Raw genomic sequence first — 20,634 nt, forward strand, 5'->3', positions numbered from 1 at the left:
GTTTATATGCTGGATTACATTTATGGATTTGCATATGTTGAACCAGTCTTGCATCCCAGGGATGAAGTCCACTTGATCATGGCGGATAAGCTTTTTGATGCGCTGCTGGATTCAGTTTGCCAGTATTTTATTGAGGATTTTTGCGTCGATGTTAATCAGGGATATTGGTCTAAAATTCGCTTTTTTTGTGTGTGTCTCTGCCAGGCTTTAGTATCAGGATGATGTTGGTCTCATAAAATGAGTTAGGGAGGATTCCCTCTTTTTCTATTGATTGGAATAGTTTCAGAAGGAATGGTACCAGCTCCTCCTTGCACCTCTGGTAGAATTTGGCTGTGAATCCGTCTGGTCCTGGACTTTTTTTGGTTGGTAGGCCATTAATTATTGCCTCAATTTCAGAGCCTGTTACTGGTCTATTCAGGGATTCAACTTCTTCCTGGTTTAGTCTTGGGAGGGTGTATGTGTCTAGGAATGTATTCATTTTTTTTCTAGATTTTCTGGTTTACTTGCATAGGGATGTTTATAGTATTCTCTAATGGTAGTTTGTATTTCTGTAGCATCAGTGGTGACAACCCCTTTATCATTTTTTATTGCATCTATTTGATTCTTCTCTCTTTTCTTCTTTATTAGTCTTGCTAGCGGTCTATCAATTTTGTTGATCTTTTCAAAAAACCAGCTCCTGTATTCATTGATTTTTTGAAGGTTTTTTTTGTGTCTCTATCACCTTCAGTTATGCTCTGATCTTAATTATTTCTTGTCTTCTGCTAGCTTTTGAATGTGCTTGCTCTTGCTTCTCTAGTTCTTTTAATTGTGATGTTAGGGTGTCAATTTTAGATCTTTCCTGCCTTCTCTTGTGGGCATTTAGTGCTATAAATTTCCCTCTACACATTGCTTTAAATGTGTCCCAGAGATTCTGGTATGTTGTGTCTTTGTTCTCATTGGTTTCAAAGAACATCTTTATTCCTACCTTCATTTCGTTATGTACCCAGTAGTCATTCAGGAGTAGGTTGTTCAGTTTCCATATAGTTGAGTGGTTTTGACTGAGTTTTTTGATCCTGAGTTCTAGTTTGATTGCATTGTGGTCTGAGAGACAGTTTGTTATAGTTTCTGTTCTTTCATATTTGCTGAGGAGTGCTTTACTTCCAACTATGTGGTCAAATTTGGAATAAGTGCGATGTGGTGCTGAGAAGAATGTATATTCTGTTGATTTGGGGTGGAGAGTTCTGTAGATGTCTATTATGTCTGCTTGGTGCAGAGCTGAGTTCAATTCCTGGATATCCTTGTTAAACTTCTGTCTCCTTGATCTGTCTAATACTGACAATGTGGTGTTAAAGTCTCCCATTATTATTGTGTGGGAGTCTAGGTCTCTTTGTAAGTCTCTAAGGACTTGCTTTATGAATCTGGGTGCTCCTGTATTGGGTCCATATATATTTAGGATAGTTAGCTCTTCCTGATGAATTGATCCCTTTACCATTATGTAATGACCTTCTTTGTCTCCTATGATCTTTGATAGTTTAAAGTCTGTTTTATCAGAGACTAGGATTGCACTCCCTGCTTTTTTTGTTCTCCATTTTCTTGGTAGATCTTCCTCCATCCCTTTATTTTGAGTCTATGTGTGTCTCTGCATGTGAGATGTGTCTCCTGAATACAGCACACTCGTGGGTCTTGACTCTATTCAATTTGTCAGTCTGTGTCTTTTAATTGGAGAATTTAATCCATTTACATTTAAGGTTAATATTTTTATGTGTGAATTTGATGCTGTCATGATGTTAGTTGGTTATTTTGCTCATTAGTTGATGCAGCTTCTTTCTAGCATCAATGGTCTTTACAATTTGGCATACTTTTGTAGTGGCTGGTACCAGTTGTTCCTTTCCATGTTTAGTCCTCCACCAGGATCTCTCGTAGGGTAGGCCCGGTGTTGATAAAATCTCTAAGCATTTGCTTGTCTGTAAAGGATTTTATTTCTCCTTCACTTATGAATCTTAGTTTGATTGGATATGAAATTCTGGGTTTAAAATTCTTTTCTTTAAGAATGTTAAATATTGGCCCCTACTCTCTTCTGGCTTGCAGAGATGCTGCTGAGAGATCTGCTGTTAGTCTAATGGGCTTCTCTTTGTTGGTAACCCGACCTTTCTCTCCGGCTGCCGTTAACATTTTTTCCTTCATTTCAGCTTTGGTGAATCTGACAATTATATGTCTTGGAGTTGCTCTTCTCGAGGAGTATCTCTGGCGTTCTCTGTATTTCCTGATTTTGAATGTTGGCCTGCCTCCCTAGGTTGGGGAAGCTCTCCTGGATCATATCCTGAAGAGCGTTTTCCAACTTTGTTCCTTTCTCCCTGTCACTTTCAGGTACACCAAACAGATATAGATTTGGTCTTTTCACATAGTCCCACATTTCTTGGAAGCTTTGTTAGTTTCTCTTAACTCTTTTTTTCCTAAACTACTTTTCTTGCTTCATTTCATTCATTTGATCTTCAATCACTGATGTCCTTTCTTTCACTTGATCAAATCAGCTACTAAATCTTGTGCATTTGTCATGTAGTTCTCGTGCCATGGTTTCAGCTCCTTCAGGTCATTTAAGGACTTCTCTACACTGGTTATTCTAGTCAGCCATTCTTCTAATCTCTTTTCTAGGTTTTTAGCTTCTTTCCAATGGGTTCGAACTTCCTCCTTTAGCTCTGAGAAGTTTGATCGACTGAAGTCTTCTTCTCTCAACTCATCAAAGTCATTCTCCATCTAGTTTTATTCCATTGCTGGCAAGGATCCGCATTCCTTTGGAGGGGGAGGGGTGCTCTGATTTTTTTGAATTTCAGCTTTTCTGCTCTGTTTTTTCCCCTTCTTTGTGGTTTTATCCACCTTTGGTCTTTGATGATGGTGACATACAGATGGGGTTTTGGTGTGGATGTCCTTTCTGTTTGTTAGTTTTCCTTCTAACAGCCATGACCCTCAGCTGCAGGTCTGTTGGAGTTTGCTGGAGGTCCACTTCAGACCCTGTTTGCCTGGGTATCAGCAGCGGAGGCTGCAGAAGATAGAATATTGCTGAACAGCGAGTGTTGCTGCCTGATTGTTTCTCTGGAAGCTTCATCTCAGAGGGGTACCTGGCTGTGTGAGGTGTCAGTCTGCCCCTCCTTGGGGTGCCTCCCAGTTAGGCTATGTGGGGGTCAGGGACCCACTTGAGGCGGCAGCCTCTCTGATCTCAGATCTCAAACTACCTGCTGTGAGAACCACTACTCTCTTCAAAGCTGTCAGACAGAGACATTTAAGTCTGCAGAGATTTCTGCTGCTTTTTTTTTTTTGGCTCTTCCCTGACCCCAGAGGTGGAGTCTACAGAGGCAGGCAGGCCTCCTTGAGCTGTGTTGGGCTCCACCCAGTTTGAGCTTCCTGGCTGCTTTGTTTACCTACTCAAGCCTCAGCAACAGTGGGCACCCCTCCCCCAGCCTCACTGCCGCCTTGCAGTTTGATCTCAGACTGCTGTGCTAGCAATGAGTGAGACTCTGTGGGCATGGGACCCTCCGAGCCATGAGCAGGGTATAATCTCCTGGTGTGCAGTTTGCTAAGGCCATTGGAAAAGTGCAGTATTAGGGTGGGAGTGCCCCGATTTTCCAGATGCCATCTGTCACAGCTTTCCTTGGCTAGGAAAGGGAATTCCCTGACCCCTTGCACTTCCCAGGTGAGGTCATGCCTCGCCTTGCTTTGGCTCACGCTCGTTGGGCTACACCTACTGTTCTGCACCCACTGTCCGAAACACCCCAGTGAGATGAACCCAGCATCTCATTTGGAAATGCAGAAATCATCCACCTTCTACATCACTCATCCTGGGAGCTGTAGACTGAAATTGCTCCTATTCGGCCATCTTGGATCCACTCCCAATGGCGGCCATTGTTAAGCCTCCAGAACCTATACATTTAAAATGGCTGGGGGGCACCCAAGATGGCTGAAAAGGAAGAGCTCCAGCCTTCAGCTCCCAGCATGAGTGACAAAGAAGATGGGTGATTTCTGCATTTTCAACTGATGTACCAAGTTCATCTCACTGGAGCATGTTGGACAGTCAATGCTGGTCTGCAGGTGCAGCCCGACCAGCAAGAGCTGAAGCAGGGCGAGGCATCACCTCACCTGGGAAGGGCAAGGGGGAAGGGAATTCCTTTTCCTAGTCAAGGGAAATTGAGACACACAACACCTGGAAACTCCGGCAACTGTCACCCTAATACTGTGCTTTACCAAGGGTCTTAGCAAATGGCACACCAGGAGATTATATCCCACACCTGGCTGGGAGGGTCCCATGCCCACAGAGCCTCCCTCATTGCTAGCACAGCAGTCTGAGATCTAACTGCAAGGCAGCAGTGAGGCTGGGGGAGGGGCGCCCACCATTGCTGAGGCTTAAGTAGGTAAACAAAGCCAACAGGAAGCTCGAATTGGGTGGAGCCCAACACAGCTCAAGGAGGCCTGCCTGCCTCCGTAGACTCCACCTCTGAGGACAGGACATAGCTAAACAAAAAGCAGCAGAAACCTCTGCAGATGTAAAAGTCTCTGTCTGACAGCTTTGAAGAGAGCAGTGGTTCTCCAAGCACGGAGGTTGAGATCTGAGAACAGACAGATTGCCTACTCAAGTGGGTCTATGACCCCTGAGTAGCCTAACTGGCAGACATCCCTCACTAGGTACAGACCGACACCTCACACCTCACATGGCTAGGTATACCACTGAGGTAAAGCTTCCAGAGCAAGAATCAGACAGCAAGACTCACTGTTCAGCAATATTCTATCTTCTGCAGCCTCCACTGCTGATACCCAGGCAAACAGGGTCTGGAGAAGACCTCAAGCAAACTCCAACAGACCTGCAGCTGAGGGTCCTGACTGTTAGAAGGAAAACTAACAAACAGAAAGGACCAAAACCCCACACCAAAACCCCATCAGTATGTCACCATCATCAAAGACCAAAGGAAGATAAAACCACAAAGATGGGGAAAAAGCAGTGCTGAAAAGCTGGAAATTCAAAAAATCAGAGCACATCTCCCCCTCCAAAGGAATGCAGCTCATTGCCAGCAACGGAACAAATCTGGATGGAGAATGACTTTAACGAGTTGAGAGAAGAAGGCTTCAGTCGATCAAACTTCTCAGAGCTAAAGGAGGAATTACGTAACCAGCGCAAAGAAACTAAAAACCATGAAGAAAGAATGGATGAATGGATAACTAGAATAATCAATACAGAGAAGACTTTAAAAGAACTGATAGAGATGAAAACAATGACACGAGAACTACGTGACAGATGCACAAGCTTCAGTAACCGACTTGATCAATTAGAAGAAAGAGCATCAGTGAATGAAGATCAAATGAATGAAATGAAGTGAGAAGAGAAGTGTAGAGAAAAAAAGAGTAATAAGAAATGAACAAAGCCTACAAGAAATATGGGATTATGTGAAAAGAGCAAATCTGCATCTGATTGGTGTGCCTGAAAGTGACGGGGAAAAAGGAACCAAGTTAGAAAACACTCTGCAGGATATCATCCAGGAGAACTTCCCCAACCTAGTAAGGCAGGCCAACATTCAAATTGAGGATATACAGAGAATGCCACAAAGATACTTCTCAAGAAGAGCAACTCCAAGACACATAATTGTCAGATTCACCAAAGTTGAAATGAAGGAAAAAATGTTAAGGGCAGCCAGAGAGAAAGATCGGGTTACCCACAAAGGGAAGCCCATCAGAATAATGGCAGATCTCTCAGCAGCATCTCTGCAAGCCAGAAGAGAGTGGGGGCCAATATTCAACATTCTTAAAGAAAAGAATTTTAAACCCAGAATTTCATATCTAGCCAAACTAAGTTTCATAAGTGAAGGAGAAATAAAATCCTTTACAAAGAAGTAAATCCTTAGAGATTTTGTCATCACCAGGCCTCCCCTACAAGAGATCCTGAAGGAAGCACTAAACACGGAAAGGAACAAACGGTACCAGCCACTGCAAAACCATGCCAAAATGTAAAGACCATCGATGCTAGGAAGAAACTGCATCAACTAATGAGCAAAATAACCAGCTAATATAATAATGTCAGGATCATTTTCACACATAACAATATTAACCTTAGATATAAATGGAATAAATTGTCCAATTAAAAGACACAGACTGCCAAATTGGATAAACAGTTAAGACCCATCAGTCTGCTGTATTCAGGAGACCCATCTCACATGCACAGACACACATAGACTGAAAATATGAACAGAAATTATATCAAACTGTCTTTCAGACTACAGTGCAATCAAGGACTATGAAACTCAATCAAAACTGCTAAAGTACATGGAAATTGAACAACCTGCTCCTGAATGACTACTAGGTACATAACGAAATGAAGGTAGAAATAAAGATGTTCTTTGAAACCAATGACAAGAAAGATGCAACATACCAGAATCTCTGGGACACATTTAAAGCAGTGTGTAGAGGGAAATTTATAGCACTAAATGCCCACAAGAGAAAGCAGGAAAGATAAAAAATTGACACCCTAAGATCACAATTAAAAGAACTAGAGAAGCAAGAGCAAACACATTCAAAAGCTAGCAGAAGACAAGAAATAATTAAGATCAGAGCAGAACTGAAGGAGATAGAGACACAAAAAACCCTCCAAAAAATTCGTGAATCCAGGAGCTGGTTTTTTGAAAAGATCAACAAAATTGATAGACCGCTAGCAAGACTAATAAAGAAGAAAAGAGAGAAGAATCAAATAGATGCAATAAAAAATGATAAAGAAGATATCACCACTGACCCCACAGAAATACAAACTACCATTAGAGAATACTATAAACATCCCTATGCAAGTAAACCAGAAAATCTAGAAAAAAATGAATACATTCCTAGACACATACACCCTCCCAAGACTAAACCAGGAAGAAGTTGAATCCCTGAATAGACCAGTAACAGGCTCTGAAATTGAGGCAATAATTAATGGCCTACCAACCAAAAAAAGTCCAGGACCAGACGGATTCACAGCCGAATTCTACCAGAGGTACAAGGAGGAGCTGGTACCATTCCTTCTGAAACTATTCCAATCAATAGAAAAAGAGGGAATCCTCCCTAACTCATTTTATGAGACCAACATCATCCTGATACCAAAGCCTGGCAAGATACAACAAAAAAAGCGAATTTTAGACCAATATCCCTGATGAACATCGATGCAAAAATCCTCAATAAAATACTGGCAAGCTGAATCCAGCAGCACATCAAAAAGCTTATCCACCACGATCAAGTGGGCTTCATCCCTGGGATGCAAGACTGGTTCAACATATGCAAATCCATAAATGTAATCCAGCATATAAACAGAACTAAAGACAAAAACCACATGATTATCTCAATAGATGCCAAAAAGGCCTTTGTGAAAATTCAACAGCCCTTCATGCTGAAAGCTCTCAGTAAATTTGGTATTAATGGATTGTATCTCCAAATAAGAAGAGCTAGTTATGACAAACCCACAGTCAATATCATATGAGTGGGCAAAAATGGGAGCATTCCCTTTGAAAACTGGCACAAGACAGGGATGCCCTCTCTCACCACTTCTATTCAACATAGTGTTGGAAGTTCTGGCTAGGGCAATCAGGCAAGAGAGAGAAATACAGTGTATTCGGGTAGGAAAAGAAGAAGTCAAATTGTCCCAGTTTGCAGATGACATGATTGTATATTTAGAAAACCCCATGGTCTCAGCCCCAAATCTCCTTAAGCTAATTAGCAACTTCAGCAAAGTCTCAGGATACAAAATAAATGTGCAAAAATCACAAACATTCTTCTACACCAGTAACAAACAAACAGAGAGCCAAATCATGAATGAACTTCCATTCACAATAGCTTTAAAGAGAATAAAATACCTAGGAATCCAACTTACAAGCAATGTAAAGGACGTCTTCAAGGAGAACTACAAACTACTGCTCAGTGAAATATAGAGGATCGAAGCAAATAGAAGAACATACCATGCTCATGGATATTAAGAATCAATATTGTGAAAATGGCCATTCTGCCCAAGGTAATTTATAGATTCAATGCCATCCCCATTAAGCTACCAGTGACTTTCTTCACAAAATCGGGGAAAACTGCTTTAAAGTTCATATGGAACCAAAAAGGAGCCCTCATCTCCAAGACAATCCTAAGTCAAAAGAACAAAGCTGGAGGCATCACGCTACCTGATTTCAAACTATACTACAAGGCTACAGTAACCAAAACAGCATGGTACTGGTACCAAAACAGAGATATAGACCAATGGAACAGAACAGAGTCCTCAGAAATAAACCACACATCTACAGCCATCTGATCTTTGACAAACCTGAGAAAACCAAGAAATGGGGAAAGGATTCCCTATTTAATAAATGGTGCTGGGAAAATTGGCTAGCCATAAGTAGAAAGCTGAAACTGGATCCTTTCCTTACTCCTTATATGAAAATTAATTCAAGATGGATTAGAGACTTAAATGTTAGACCTAATACCATAAAATCCCTAGAGGAAAACCTAGGTAGTACCATTCAGGACATAGGCATGGGCGAAGACTTCATGTCTAAAACACCAAAAGCAACGGCAGCAAAAGCCAAAATTGACAAATGGGATCTCATTAAACTAAAGAGCTTCTGCACAGCAAAAGAAACTACCATCAGAGTGAACAGGCAACCTACAGAATGGGAGAAAATTTTTGCAGTCTACTCATCTGACAAAGGGCTAATATCCAGAACCTACAAAGAACTCAAACAAATTTACAAGAAAAAAACAAACAGCCCCATCAAAAAGTGGACAAAGGATATGAACAGACATTTCTCAAAAGAAGACATTCATACAGCCAACAGACACATGAAAAAATGCTCATCATCACTGGCCATCAGAGAAATGCAAATCAAAACCACAATGAGATACCATCTCACACCAGTTAGAATGGTGATCATTAAAAAGTCAGGAACCAACAGGTGCTGGAGAGGATGTGGAGAAATAGGAACACTTTTACACTGTTGGTGGGATTGTAAACTAGTTCAACCATTATGGAAAACAGTATGGCGATTCCTCAAGGATCTAGAACTAGAAGTACCATATGACTCAGCCATCCCATTACTGGATATATACCCAAAGGATTATAAATCATGCTGCTAAAAAGACACATGCACACGTATGTTTATTGCGGCACTATTCACTATAGCAAAGACTTGGAATCAGCCCAAATGTCCATCAGTGACAGATTGGATTAAGAAAATGTGGCACATATACACCATGGAATACTATGCAGCCATCAAAAAGGATGAGTTTGTGTCCTTTGTAGGGACATGGATGCAGCTGGAAACCATCATTCTTAGCAAACTATCACAAGAACACAAAACCAACACCGCATGTTCTCACTCATAGGTGGGAACTGACAATGAGATCACTTGGACTCAGGAATGGGAACATCACACACCGGGGCCTATCATGGGGAGGGGGGAGGGGGGAGGGATTGCATTGGGAGTTATACCTGATGTAAATGACGAGTTGATGGGTGCTGACGAGTTGATGGGTGCAGCACAGCAACATGGCACAAGTATACATATGTAACAAACCTGCACGTTATGCACATGTACCCTAGAACTTAAAGTATAAAAATAAAAAAAAAAAAAAGAAAATGTGTCACATATACACCATGGAATACTATGCAACCATAAAAAAGGATGCGTTCGTGTCCTTTGTAGGGACATGGATGCAGCTGGAAACCATCCTTCTCAGCAAACTATCGCAGGAACAGAAAACCTACCACCACCTGCTCTTACTCATAGGTGGGAATTGAACAATGTGATCACTTGGACACAGGAAGGGGAACATTACACACTGGGGCCTATTGTGGCAAGGGGGTTGGCGGAAGGGATAGCATTAGGAGATATACCTAATGTAAATGACGAGTTAATGGGTGCAGCACACCAACATGGCACATTGCACATATGTAACAAATCTGCATGTTGTGCATATGTACCCTAGAACTTAAAGCATAATAATAAAATAAAATAAAATAAAATAAAATAAAATAAAATAAAATAAAATGGTTAACAGATAAGCTAATTTGGGTAGAACAATGACCACTAAGTAAAGAGAAACTGGAGCCTTTAGAGGACTTCGTTACTGAACAATTAGGAAAAGGACACATTGTTCCAACATTTTCCCCCTGGAATTCTCCAGTTTTTGTAATTAAGAAAATATCAGGTAAATGGAGAATGTTGACAGACCTTAGAGTCATTAATTCAGTTATACAACCCATGTGTACATTACAGACAGGATTGACTCCTCCTGCTCAGGTTCCAAAAACTTGCCTTTAATAGTCATAGATTTAAAAGACTCTTTCTTTACTATCCCCTTAGCTGAGCAAGACTGTCAACGGTTTGCATTTATAATTCCTGAAGTAAACAACCTGCATCCTGCTAAGCATTTTCATTGGAAAGAGTTGCCATAAAGCATATTAAACTGTCCAACAATTTGCCAGGTGTATGTAGGGCAAGCAATTGAACCTACTCGTAAAAAATTTTCACAGTGTTACATTATTCATTATATGGATGATATACTTTGTTCTGCCCCCTCCTGAGTAATATTACTCTAATGTTATGATCACTTCCAAAACTCGATTTCTCATGCTGGTTTAATTATAGCTCCTGACAAAATTCAGACTATTACTTCTTCCTCTTACTTGGGGACCTTAGTAAATGACACTACAATAGTGCCAAGAAGGTAAGTGTACATAGGAATCAATTGAAAACATTAAATGACTTTCAAAAATTAATAGGGGCCATTAATTGGAAACAATCTGCTCTAGGCATTCCTACCTATGCCATGAGTAATCTATTTTCTATCCTTAGAGGAGATCCTAGTCTCACAAGCCTCTGCATTTAACAAAGGATGCTGAGGCAGAGTTACAGCTGATTGAAAAGGAAGTCCATAAAGCTCAAATAAATAGAATATATCCAGAGAAGACTCTAGTTTTGCTAATTTTTCCAATTTGGCCTTCACCTACTGATGTTATTGTCCAAGAGCAGGACTTAGTAGAATGGCTTTTTCTTCCACATACTAATTCATGGACTCTAACTTCTTATTTGGATCAACTGGCTAGTATGATAGGAAGTGAGAGAACTTGGATTGTTAAATTACATGGATATGATCTTGGAAAAATTATTGTCCCTCTCACGAAGGCACACAAACAGCAAGCTTTTATAAATAGTCTTACTTAGCAAACCCATTTAGCTGACTTTGTGGGTATTCTCGACAATCATTTTCCTAAAACAAAATTATTTCAAATTTTGAAATTAACTAATTGGAATCTCCCTAAAATAAATAAATTTAAACCAATTTAAGGTGCTGAGAATATCTTCACAGATGGGTCTAGTAGTTGTAAAGCTTCTTATTCTGTATTGAAAGGTAAAGTTTTTCAGAAGTTCTAAACCTCAGCTCATAAAGCAGAGCTTGTAGCTGTAATTGAGGTATGGACTGCATTTGATATGCCTATTAATATGATTTCTGATTCTTCATACATGATTCATTCCACACAATTAATTGAAATGCTCAGTTACAATTTCATATGGATGAACAACTAAAGACTTTATTTACCCAATTGCAAACAGCAGTTAAGAGCAGAGTGCACCATTTTTACATTGCTCATATTAGAGCTCATACACCTGTTCCAGGACCTTCCACTGCAGGGAGTCAAATGGCTGATTGCCTAGTTGCTACTGCAATATCTAATGCCAGACACTTTCACAATTTAACCTGTGTTAATGCCTCTGGTCTCAAACGCAGATACAGTATTACGTGGAAAGAAGCTAAAGATATTATCCAGTGATGCCCAACTTGCCAAATGGTGCTTTCCTCGTCTTTTACATGAGGAGTTAATCCTCGGGAATTGGAACCTAATTCTCTTTGGCAAATGGATGTCACCCATGTCCCCTCATTTGGGATACTAGCTTATTTACATGTATGTGTGGACAGTTTTCTGACTTTGTCTGGGCTACATCCCAATCAGGAGAGTCTTCTGCCTGTGTTAAACATCACCTCTTGCAGTGTTTTGCAGTGATGGGCATTACAACTTCTATCAAAACGGACAATGCCCCAGGCTATACTAACCAAGCTCTAGCTACATTTTTCTCTATATGGAATATTAAATACATTACTGGTATGCCATATAATTTTCAATGAAAAGCCATAGTGGAAAGAACGAATCTCTTCCTGATACAGCAGTTGCAAAAGCAAAAAGGGGGAAACAAGGACTATGGGACACCCCATATGCAATTGAATCTAGCATTATTGACTTTAAATTTTTTAAGCCTGACTAAAGGCCAGATGCTATCAGCAGCTAAACAGCATTTACAGAAACCAGCTGCAAAGACAGAGCAGAAAAACTAGTTTGGTGGACAGATCTGATAACAAAAAGTTGGGCAATAAGTAAAATAATAACTTAGGGTAGAGGTTATGCTTGTGTTTCTCCAGGCCAGAAACAGCAGCTGATTTGGATACCATCAAGACACCTGAAACCTTATGATGAGCCAGATGCCGAGGAAGAGATTCTGGAAGGATCCCAAGGACCCCCTGGTTGCAGCCATGTTGAGACTGATGCTGAGGAGAACCCCAAGTGTCATGAGCAACACCCATTAAACACAGCCACCTACCTTGTGACAGATCAAGAAGCTGTCACAGATGGTGGAAGAAAACCTGAGGAAAACGGAACAACCAGTCACAATGAATAATTTAATGATAGCTATGATAGCAGGCATCACCATTGCCATAAGTATTCCTTTAGCAATGGCTGACACAGAGAACAATTACACCTATTGGGCATATTTACCTTTTCCACCACTTCTATGGCCTGTAACTTGGCTGGATCCCCCAGTGGAGGTACACACTAATGATAGCTCTTGGATGCTTGGTCCTACAGATGATAGAGGCCCATCTCACCCACATGAGGAAGGAACTGTTATGAATATTTCTTTAGGATTTGAACATCCACCTATCTGTTTGGGAAAAGCCACTAGTTGCCTACCCCTTCGCTGTCAATCTTGACTGGCAATAATGCCTGGATGTAATCACTTTATGACACAGTAACACATGCTTTCTGATCTCAGTATTTACCATAATAAATCTGCTCCTATAATTGAGGCATACCACCCTCAAAAACCTATTTGTAAACAGAATTGGACCTGGCCAGAAATAATGAACGTACTTGTTTGGGAATATTGCTTTGCATAACAGGCAGAGGTGCTGCACAATGATTCCTATGGAATCATTATTGGTTGGTCCCCTAAGGGGACAGTTAGCTTGAATTGTACCTCTCAGTCTATGTGCCATGGCCACACTATGTTCAGCTGGTCTGAACAAAATAGTCAGATGGTAGAACTTGTAAGGTGTACGGCAAGAGTTCCTATTTTCTGGAAACATTGCGGTATAGTGGCAGCTCAACCTCAAATGATGTGGTCTGCTGTAGAAGCTAAATGTAAGGATTTGTGGAAACTATTAGTGGCTCTTAATAAGATCAATATTTGTGAAAGAATAAAAAAGGATCTAGAAGCACACTCTATAAACTTGCCTTGTCTTTGGATATTGCAAAATTAAAAGAACAAATATTTAAAGCATCCCAGACACACCTGAGCTTAATGCCAGGAACTGGAGTGGTTGAAGGAGCTGTAGACAGATTAGCAGCTAGTAACCCATTAAAATACATAAAAACACTTGGAAGCTCTGTAATTTCAATGATGATTGTGCTTTTAACGTGTGTTTTTTTCTTCGTATAGTCTGCAGATGTGGATCCCGACTCCTGCAAGAAGTAACTCACTGTGATAAAGCTGCCTTTGCTTTTATTGTCTTTCAAAAACAAAAAGGGGGAACGTGTTTGGAACAGGCCCCAAAACTGGCCATAAACAAAATCTCTGCAGCACTGTGACAGGTTCATGATGGCCATGACACCCACGCTGAAGGCTGTAGGTTTACCGGAATGAGGGCAAGGAACGCCTGGCCCACTCAGGGTGGAAAACTGCTTAAGGCATTCCTAAGCCATAAACAATAGCACAAGCAATCTGTGCCTTAAGGACATGTTCCTGCTGCTGATAACTAGCCAGAGCCCATCCCTTTGTTTTGACCCATCCCTTTGTTTCCTGTTTTAGTTAATCTATAATGTATAGAAACAATGCTTATCACTGGCTTGCTATCAATGAGTATGTGGGTAAAACTCTGTTCATGGCTCTCAGCTCTGAAGGCTGTCAGCCCCCTGATTTCCCACTCCACACTCCATATTTCTGTGTGTGTCTTTATTTCCTCAAGCACTGCTGGGTTAGGGTCTCCATGACTGAGCTGTTCTCAGCAGGGATGAGGGATAAAAGAGTATAAATTGTGTGCAGTATATACTGCTCAAGTGATGGGTGCACCAACATCCCAGAAATTACCACTAAAATACTTACTCATGTAATCAAACACCACCTATTCCCCCAATAATGTATGTAAATCAAAAATTTAAAAAAATCATATGAACGGAGGTGGTAGGAGGAGGAAGAGATAATTTCTTAAAGGAAAATAAAGATTTCAGGTCAAGAAAAAGAGAGATAAATTAATTTGCAGAGAAAATCAACTAGTAACTTCCTATTTTCATATAAAATCAAAATCCCATTTATTTTGTCTTCATGGTGTAAAATGAACATGTTGTTAGGATGATTTTTCTCTGAAATAACCTAATTTTTGATAATGTTTGGTCAGAATTGACTAAATATTTCATACTATAAGAGCCTGGCATCTGCTATAATCTCATCCTATAGGCTGTCAAAATGCTGAACTCCAATGGCCACTTTTAATAAAATAATAAACTATTTTCAACTGAAGTACTTCTTCTTCCACTGAAGCTCTTTGATTTTTGTCATCAATACACTAGAATATGCAATAATATATGCAATTTTCTTTGATAATTATAAAAAGAAGGGGGAGCACATCCTTGAAAATTAGTCTCTTTATGGAATCAAAGAGCTAGTTCAAGGTTTCAAAGAAAACACTTACACACTGTTGATGGGAGTGCAAATTAGTTCAATCATGTGGAAAGCAGTACAGTGATTCCTCAAAGAGCTAAAAACAGAACTACCATTAAACCCCAGCAATCCCATCACTGGGTATATACCCAGAGGAATAGAAATCATTTTACCATAAAGACATAATCTTGCAAATGTTCATTGCAACACTATTCAAAATAGTAAAAAATTGAATCAATCTAAATGGCCATCAAGACAGAGTTCATGGTACATATACACCATGGAATACTATGCAGTCATAAAAAGAATGAGATCATGTCTTTTGCAGGAGCATGGATGGAGCCAGAGGCTATTATCCTCAGCAAACTACCACAGGAACAGAAAACCAAATACCACACATTCTCTCTTTTAACTGGGAGCTAAATGATGGGAACTCATGAATACAATGAAAGGAACAACACACTGGGATCTACTTGAAGGTGGAGGGTGGGAGGAGGAAGTGGAGCAGAAAAGGTAACTATTAGTTACTGGGCTTAATTCCTTGGTGATGAAATAATCTGTACAACAGACCCCCATGACACAAGGTTACCTTTGTAACAAATATTCACATGTACCCCTGAACCAAAAATAAAAGTTGTTTTTTAAAAAGGAGAAAGAAACCTCTATGAAATTGTTCTGGGCTATGATTTTTTGGATGTAACTCTGAAAGCACAGGCAACAAAAGTAAAAATAGAAAAATGGGATTACATTAAACTAAAAAGCTTCTCCACAGAAGAAAACAATGAACAGGATAAAGAGACAATCTACTGAATGAGATAATATATTTGCAAACTACACATTTGATAAAGGGCTAATAACATTTGAAATACATAAGGAACTCAACAGTAATAAAGCAACTTGATTAAAAATGGGAAAGGAACCTGAACAGACATTTCTCAAAATAAGACAAATGCTCAACAGGTATATCAACAAATTCTTAACATGACTAATCATCAGGGAAAAACACATCAAAACCATAAGAAAAATTTCATGCCTATTAAAATGACTATTATAGAAAATAGGAAAGATAACAAGTGTTGGTGAAAACATGGGGAAAAGGAGTCATGGTGCCTTGTTGGTAGAAATACTGTAAATTAGTACAGTCATTATAGAAAAGAGAATGAAATTTACTCAAAAAATTAGTAATAGAACTACTATATGATCCAGCAACACCATTACTGTGTATATATCAAAAAGAAATCAGAAACGCAAAGAGATAACTGCACTCCCGTGATCAATGCAGCATTATTCCCAGTAGCCAAGATATGGAACAAGATATGGAATCAACCTAGGTGAATGAAGGGTTGGTGAAAGCTATTGGCATCTCCAACTTCAACTATTTTCACGTCAGGAGGATCTTAAACAAACGTGGTTTAAAGTATCAGCTAGTGGTTAAACAGATTGAGCTCTACACATCCCTAACTCAAAAGAAGTTAATCCAGTACTGCCAGTCCAAAGGCATCATGGTGACTGCCTATAACCCCCTTGACTCTCCAGACAGGGCCTCGGAAAGCTCCAGGACCCTTCCATCCTGGAGGATGACAGGATCAAGGTGATCACAGTCAAGCACATTAAAATTACAGCTCAGGTTCTGATTTGATTTCCAATTCAGAGAAACTCGGTAGTGAATCCCAAGTCTGTGACACAAAAATGCATTGCAGAGAACTTTAAGGTCTTTTACTTTGAACTGAGCAGCAAGGATATGACCACCTTACTTAGCTACAACAGAAACTGTGCCTTGGTAATCTGGGCCTTCCGCAAGGATTACCACTTTTAGGATGAATTTTGAAGCTGTGGATGCCTGCTGATCTCCAATTGACCTACATCTGTTTTTCCTGCCTCATTTTTTTTCTTGCCAATGTAATATAGCCTGTGACACTCAATGGTGAAACAGCAATCTATTGATTGAATAGCGAGGGCTTGCCTGGCTTGATGTTGGGTCTGAAGAGCAGTACCCATAGAGTAGAAGTTTCTTCCAGTTTTCTTTGCCCCCTTTTTTGCCCAGCTGGGGAAAGTACAACCTGAATGTCCTTTTATGACTAAGGAGAAACAAAATCTACAAGGTCAAAATAGTGCAACTAACAGTTGGGATTTGACTGCTCGGAATTGTAATCCTTTCAGCAAGACTTCTTTTTGCCTCAAATAAAAAGTGTTTTTGTGAGCTTGGGAAAAAACCCAAACAGATAAATGGATGAAAGAAAATGTGATAAATATACATTATGGAATAGTATTCAGCCATAAAAACAGAAATCATGTCATTTGGGATGACATTAATGAATCTCAAGGACATTATGTTAAATGCAATAGGCCAGGAACAGAGAGACTTTATGATCTCGCTGATATGTGGAATCTGAAAATGTCAAACTCACAGAATGAGAGAGTAAAATGGTGGTTAATAGAGACTAAGAGGTAGGGGGATTGAAGAGATGTTGCTTGAAAGATACAAAATTTCAGTTAGACAGGAGGAATAAGTTAATGTGCAAGACGTTGGTTGCACACCATGTTGACTATAGTTAATGACAATATATTATATACTTGAAAATTGCTAAGAGAATAGATTTTAAATGTTCTAACAACAAAAAAATGAGGTAATGTGTATGTTAATTAGCTTGATTTAATTATTCTGCAGTGCATATGTTATATACCATAAATATACCATAAATAGATACAAGAAAAGCAATTTTAAAAAGAGGATTAAATAGATAGTTAATTAAAATTCTACATGTGTCCTAAATTTTAAAAAGCAAGAAACCAAACTCTTAACTAGGAATATAAATAAATTTACATAATATCTACACAAGAATGTACAGAGTGGAAAAATAGACATTGGAGACTACAAAAGGTAAAAGTGTGGGTTGGGGATGAAGGTTGAATAATTACCTATTGGGTACAACTTTCACTATTCAAGTGATGCATAGACTAAAAGGTCATACTTCACCATTACACAATATATACATGTAAAAAATCTGCACTTATAACCCCTAAATATATATATATATATAAAGAAAACCAAAAATAATTTCCATAATATGATAAAATATTCTCCAGTCAATACATAAGTTTATGTCTGATGGTAAAAAATTGGAGATATTTCAATAAAATCTGTTTCTACTACCATGATTTCAATATTTTTTCTAGATATTCTACTTAATGTGACAAAAGGAGAATAAAGTATGTATATTAGAAAGGAGGACACAAAATTATCACTATTTACAATCATAAGATTGCTTCTTAGTAAAATTCAGAGAATCATGTAAAAAACTCATTGGGGAAAATAAAAATTCGATAACATTTCCAGTTGCAAAATACAAGGCAAAATTTCAGTTTTATTGTATACCTACAATAAGAAATTAGCACATATAATGGAGAAAATCTTATTTAAAATAAGATCAATGTATGCATCAATGTGCAGAGACCTTTATGGGAAAACTATTAGGCCTTATGGATGTACATGAAAAAATGATTGGCTGGGCGCAGTGGTTCACGACTGTAATTCCAGCACTTTGGGAGTCCAAGGTGGGCAGATCACATGAGGCCAGGAGTTCGAGACCAGCCTGACCAACATGGAGAAACCCTCTCTCTACAAAAAATACAGAAATTAGCTGGTTGTGGTGGTACACATCTGTAATCTTAGCTACTCGGGAGGCTGAGGCATGAGAATCGCTTGAACCTGGGAGGTGGAGGTCCTGGTGAGCTGAGGTCACGCCATGGCACTCCAGCCTGGGTGACAGAGTAGGACTCTATCTCAGAAAAGAAAAGTGATTAAGTGGAGATTCCTTTTTCTGGATTGGAAAACTATATTGTACTGATGCCTATTCTCTCCCAGAGAATATATATGCATACCTGTAATACAATTCCAATAAAATTCCAGAGCTACAATGGTATGTAAAATATGTTTCTAGTGCTAGAATAAAAGGCTATATAAATGGTAAAGAAAAGAAAACCCCTTTATTTACTTTAAACATTTAATATTTAATATATAATAAAAATTTATTTGGCTTATTTGCACATTCCTGTTTGTTTTATTTATGGATAGTTGTAGATAAAGATGTAGATGTAGTTACAGTTTTATCCTTTCTAATTCACTTTGTTTCATGCATGTCTCTTTTACAAATTCCTTCATTGAGTTTATGGTTTTGATCTCATCTGTGTTTAATAACAGATCAATGGGTCTTGTTTTTTTAAGTCCATTTAACCACTCTATGTCTTTTGATTGGAGAATGTAATTCATTTACATTTAATTTTATTATTGATAATTTTAAAATTGTTTTATGGCTGTTTTGCAGTCTTTTCTTCCTTCTTTTCTTTCTTCTTGTCTTCACTTTTGTGAAGGTTATTTTCTCTGGTGGTATGCTTTCATTTCTTGCTTTTTATTTTTGTGTATTCATTGTGTATTTTTTGATTTGAGGTAACCATGAGGCTTGCAAATACTGTTATAACCCGTTATTTTAAACTAACGACAACTTAACATTTATTGCATAAACAAACAAACACACAAAGAAAAGTAGTAAAAGTTCAACTCTTTAACTGTGTCTCTCCACTTTTTAACTTTTGGTTGTTTCTGTTTATGTCTTATTGTACTTCCTGAGTTTTGAAATTTTTTCATAGTTTTTTTTATTGGCTTATCATTTTTTCTTTCTACTTAGGATAAGAATAGTTTACACATTACAGTTACAGTGTTACAATATTTTGTGTTTTTCTGTGCACTTAATATTACCAGTGAGTTTGCACTTTCAGGTGATTACACATTGCTCATTTATGTCCTTTTCTTTCTTATTGATTTGCTTCCTGTAGCATTTCTTGTAAGACAGGTCTGGTATTGATAAAATCCCTCAGGTTTTGTTTGTTTGGGAAAGTATTTCTTCTTCAAGTTTTAATAATATTTTTGCAAGATATACTATTTTAGGGTAAAAGTTTTTCCCTTCAACACTTTAAATATGTTATGCCACTCTTTCCTGGCCTGTGAGTTTTCAACTGTAATGTCTGCTGCCAGATGTATTAGTACTCTATTTTATGTTATTTTTTTCTTTTATCTTGCTGTTTCTAGAGTTCTTTTTTTATTATTGACCTTTGGGAGTTTGGTTATTAATTGCCTTGAGATAGTCTTCTTTTGGTTAAATCTGCTTGGTGTTCTATAACATCCTTGTACTTGAATGTTGATATCTTTCTCTAGGTTTGGAAAGTTCTCTGTTATTATCTCTTTGAATAAACTTTCTACCCTATCTCTTTCTTTACTTCCTCTTCAAAGCCAATAACTATTAGATATCCCCTTCTGAGGCTATATTCTAGATCCTGTTGCTGTGCTTCATTGTTTATTCTTTTTTTGTCTCCTCTGATTGTGTATTTTCAACAGGCTGTCTTCAAGTTCACCAGTTCTTCCTTTGGTTGGTTAATTTTGCTATTAAGTGACTGATACATTCCTCACTATTATTGCATTTTCAGCTCAGAATTTCTGCTCAAATATTTTAAATTATTTCAATCTTTTCCTTAAATATATCTGACAGAATTATGAATTACTTCTCTGTGTTTTCTTGAATTTCTTTGAATTTCTCAAACACAGCTAGTTCAAATTCTTTTTTGAAAGGTCACATATCTCTGTTTCTCAGGATGGATTCCTGGTGCCTTATTTAGTTCATTT

The 20,634-nt window shown here is 38.6% G+C and overlaps 1 pseudogene; it reads left to right on the forward strand.

The window, feature by feature from the left end:
- Window positions 1–16,785, forward strand: part of LOC102139251 (aldo-keto reductase family 1 member B1-like) — a 60,849-nt pseudogene extending 44,064 nt beyond the window's left edge.
- The last annotated feature ends 3,849 nt before the right edge of the window (window positions 16,786–20,634 follow it).

Source organism: Macaca fascicularis, chromosome X, assembly GCF_037993035.2.
Source record: "Macaca fascicularis isolate 582-1 chromosome X, T2T-MFA8v1.1".
Classification (NCBI taxonomy): Eukaryota; Metazoa; Chordata; class Mammalia; order Primates; family Cercopithecidae; genus Macaca; species Macaca fascicularis.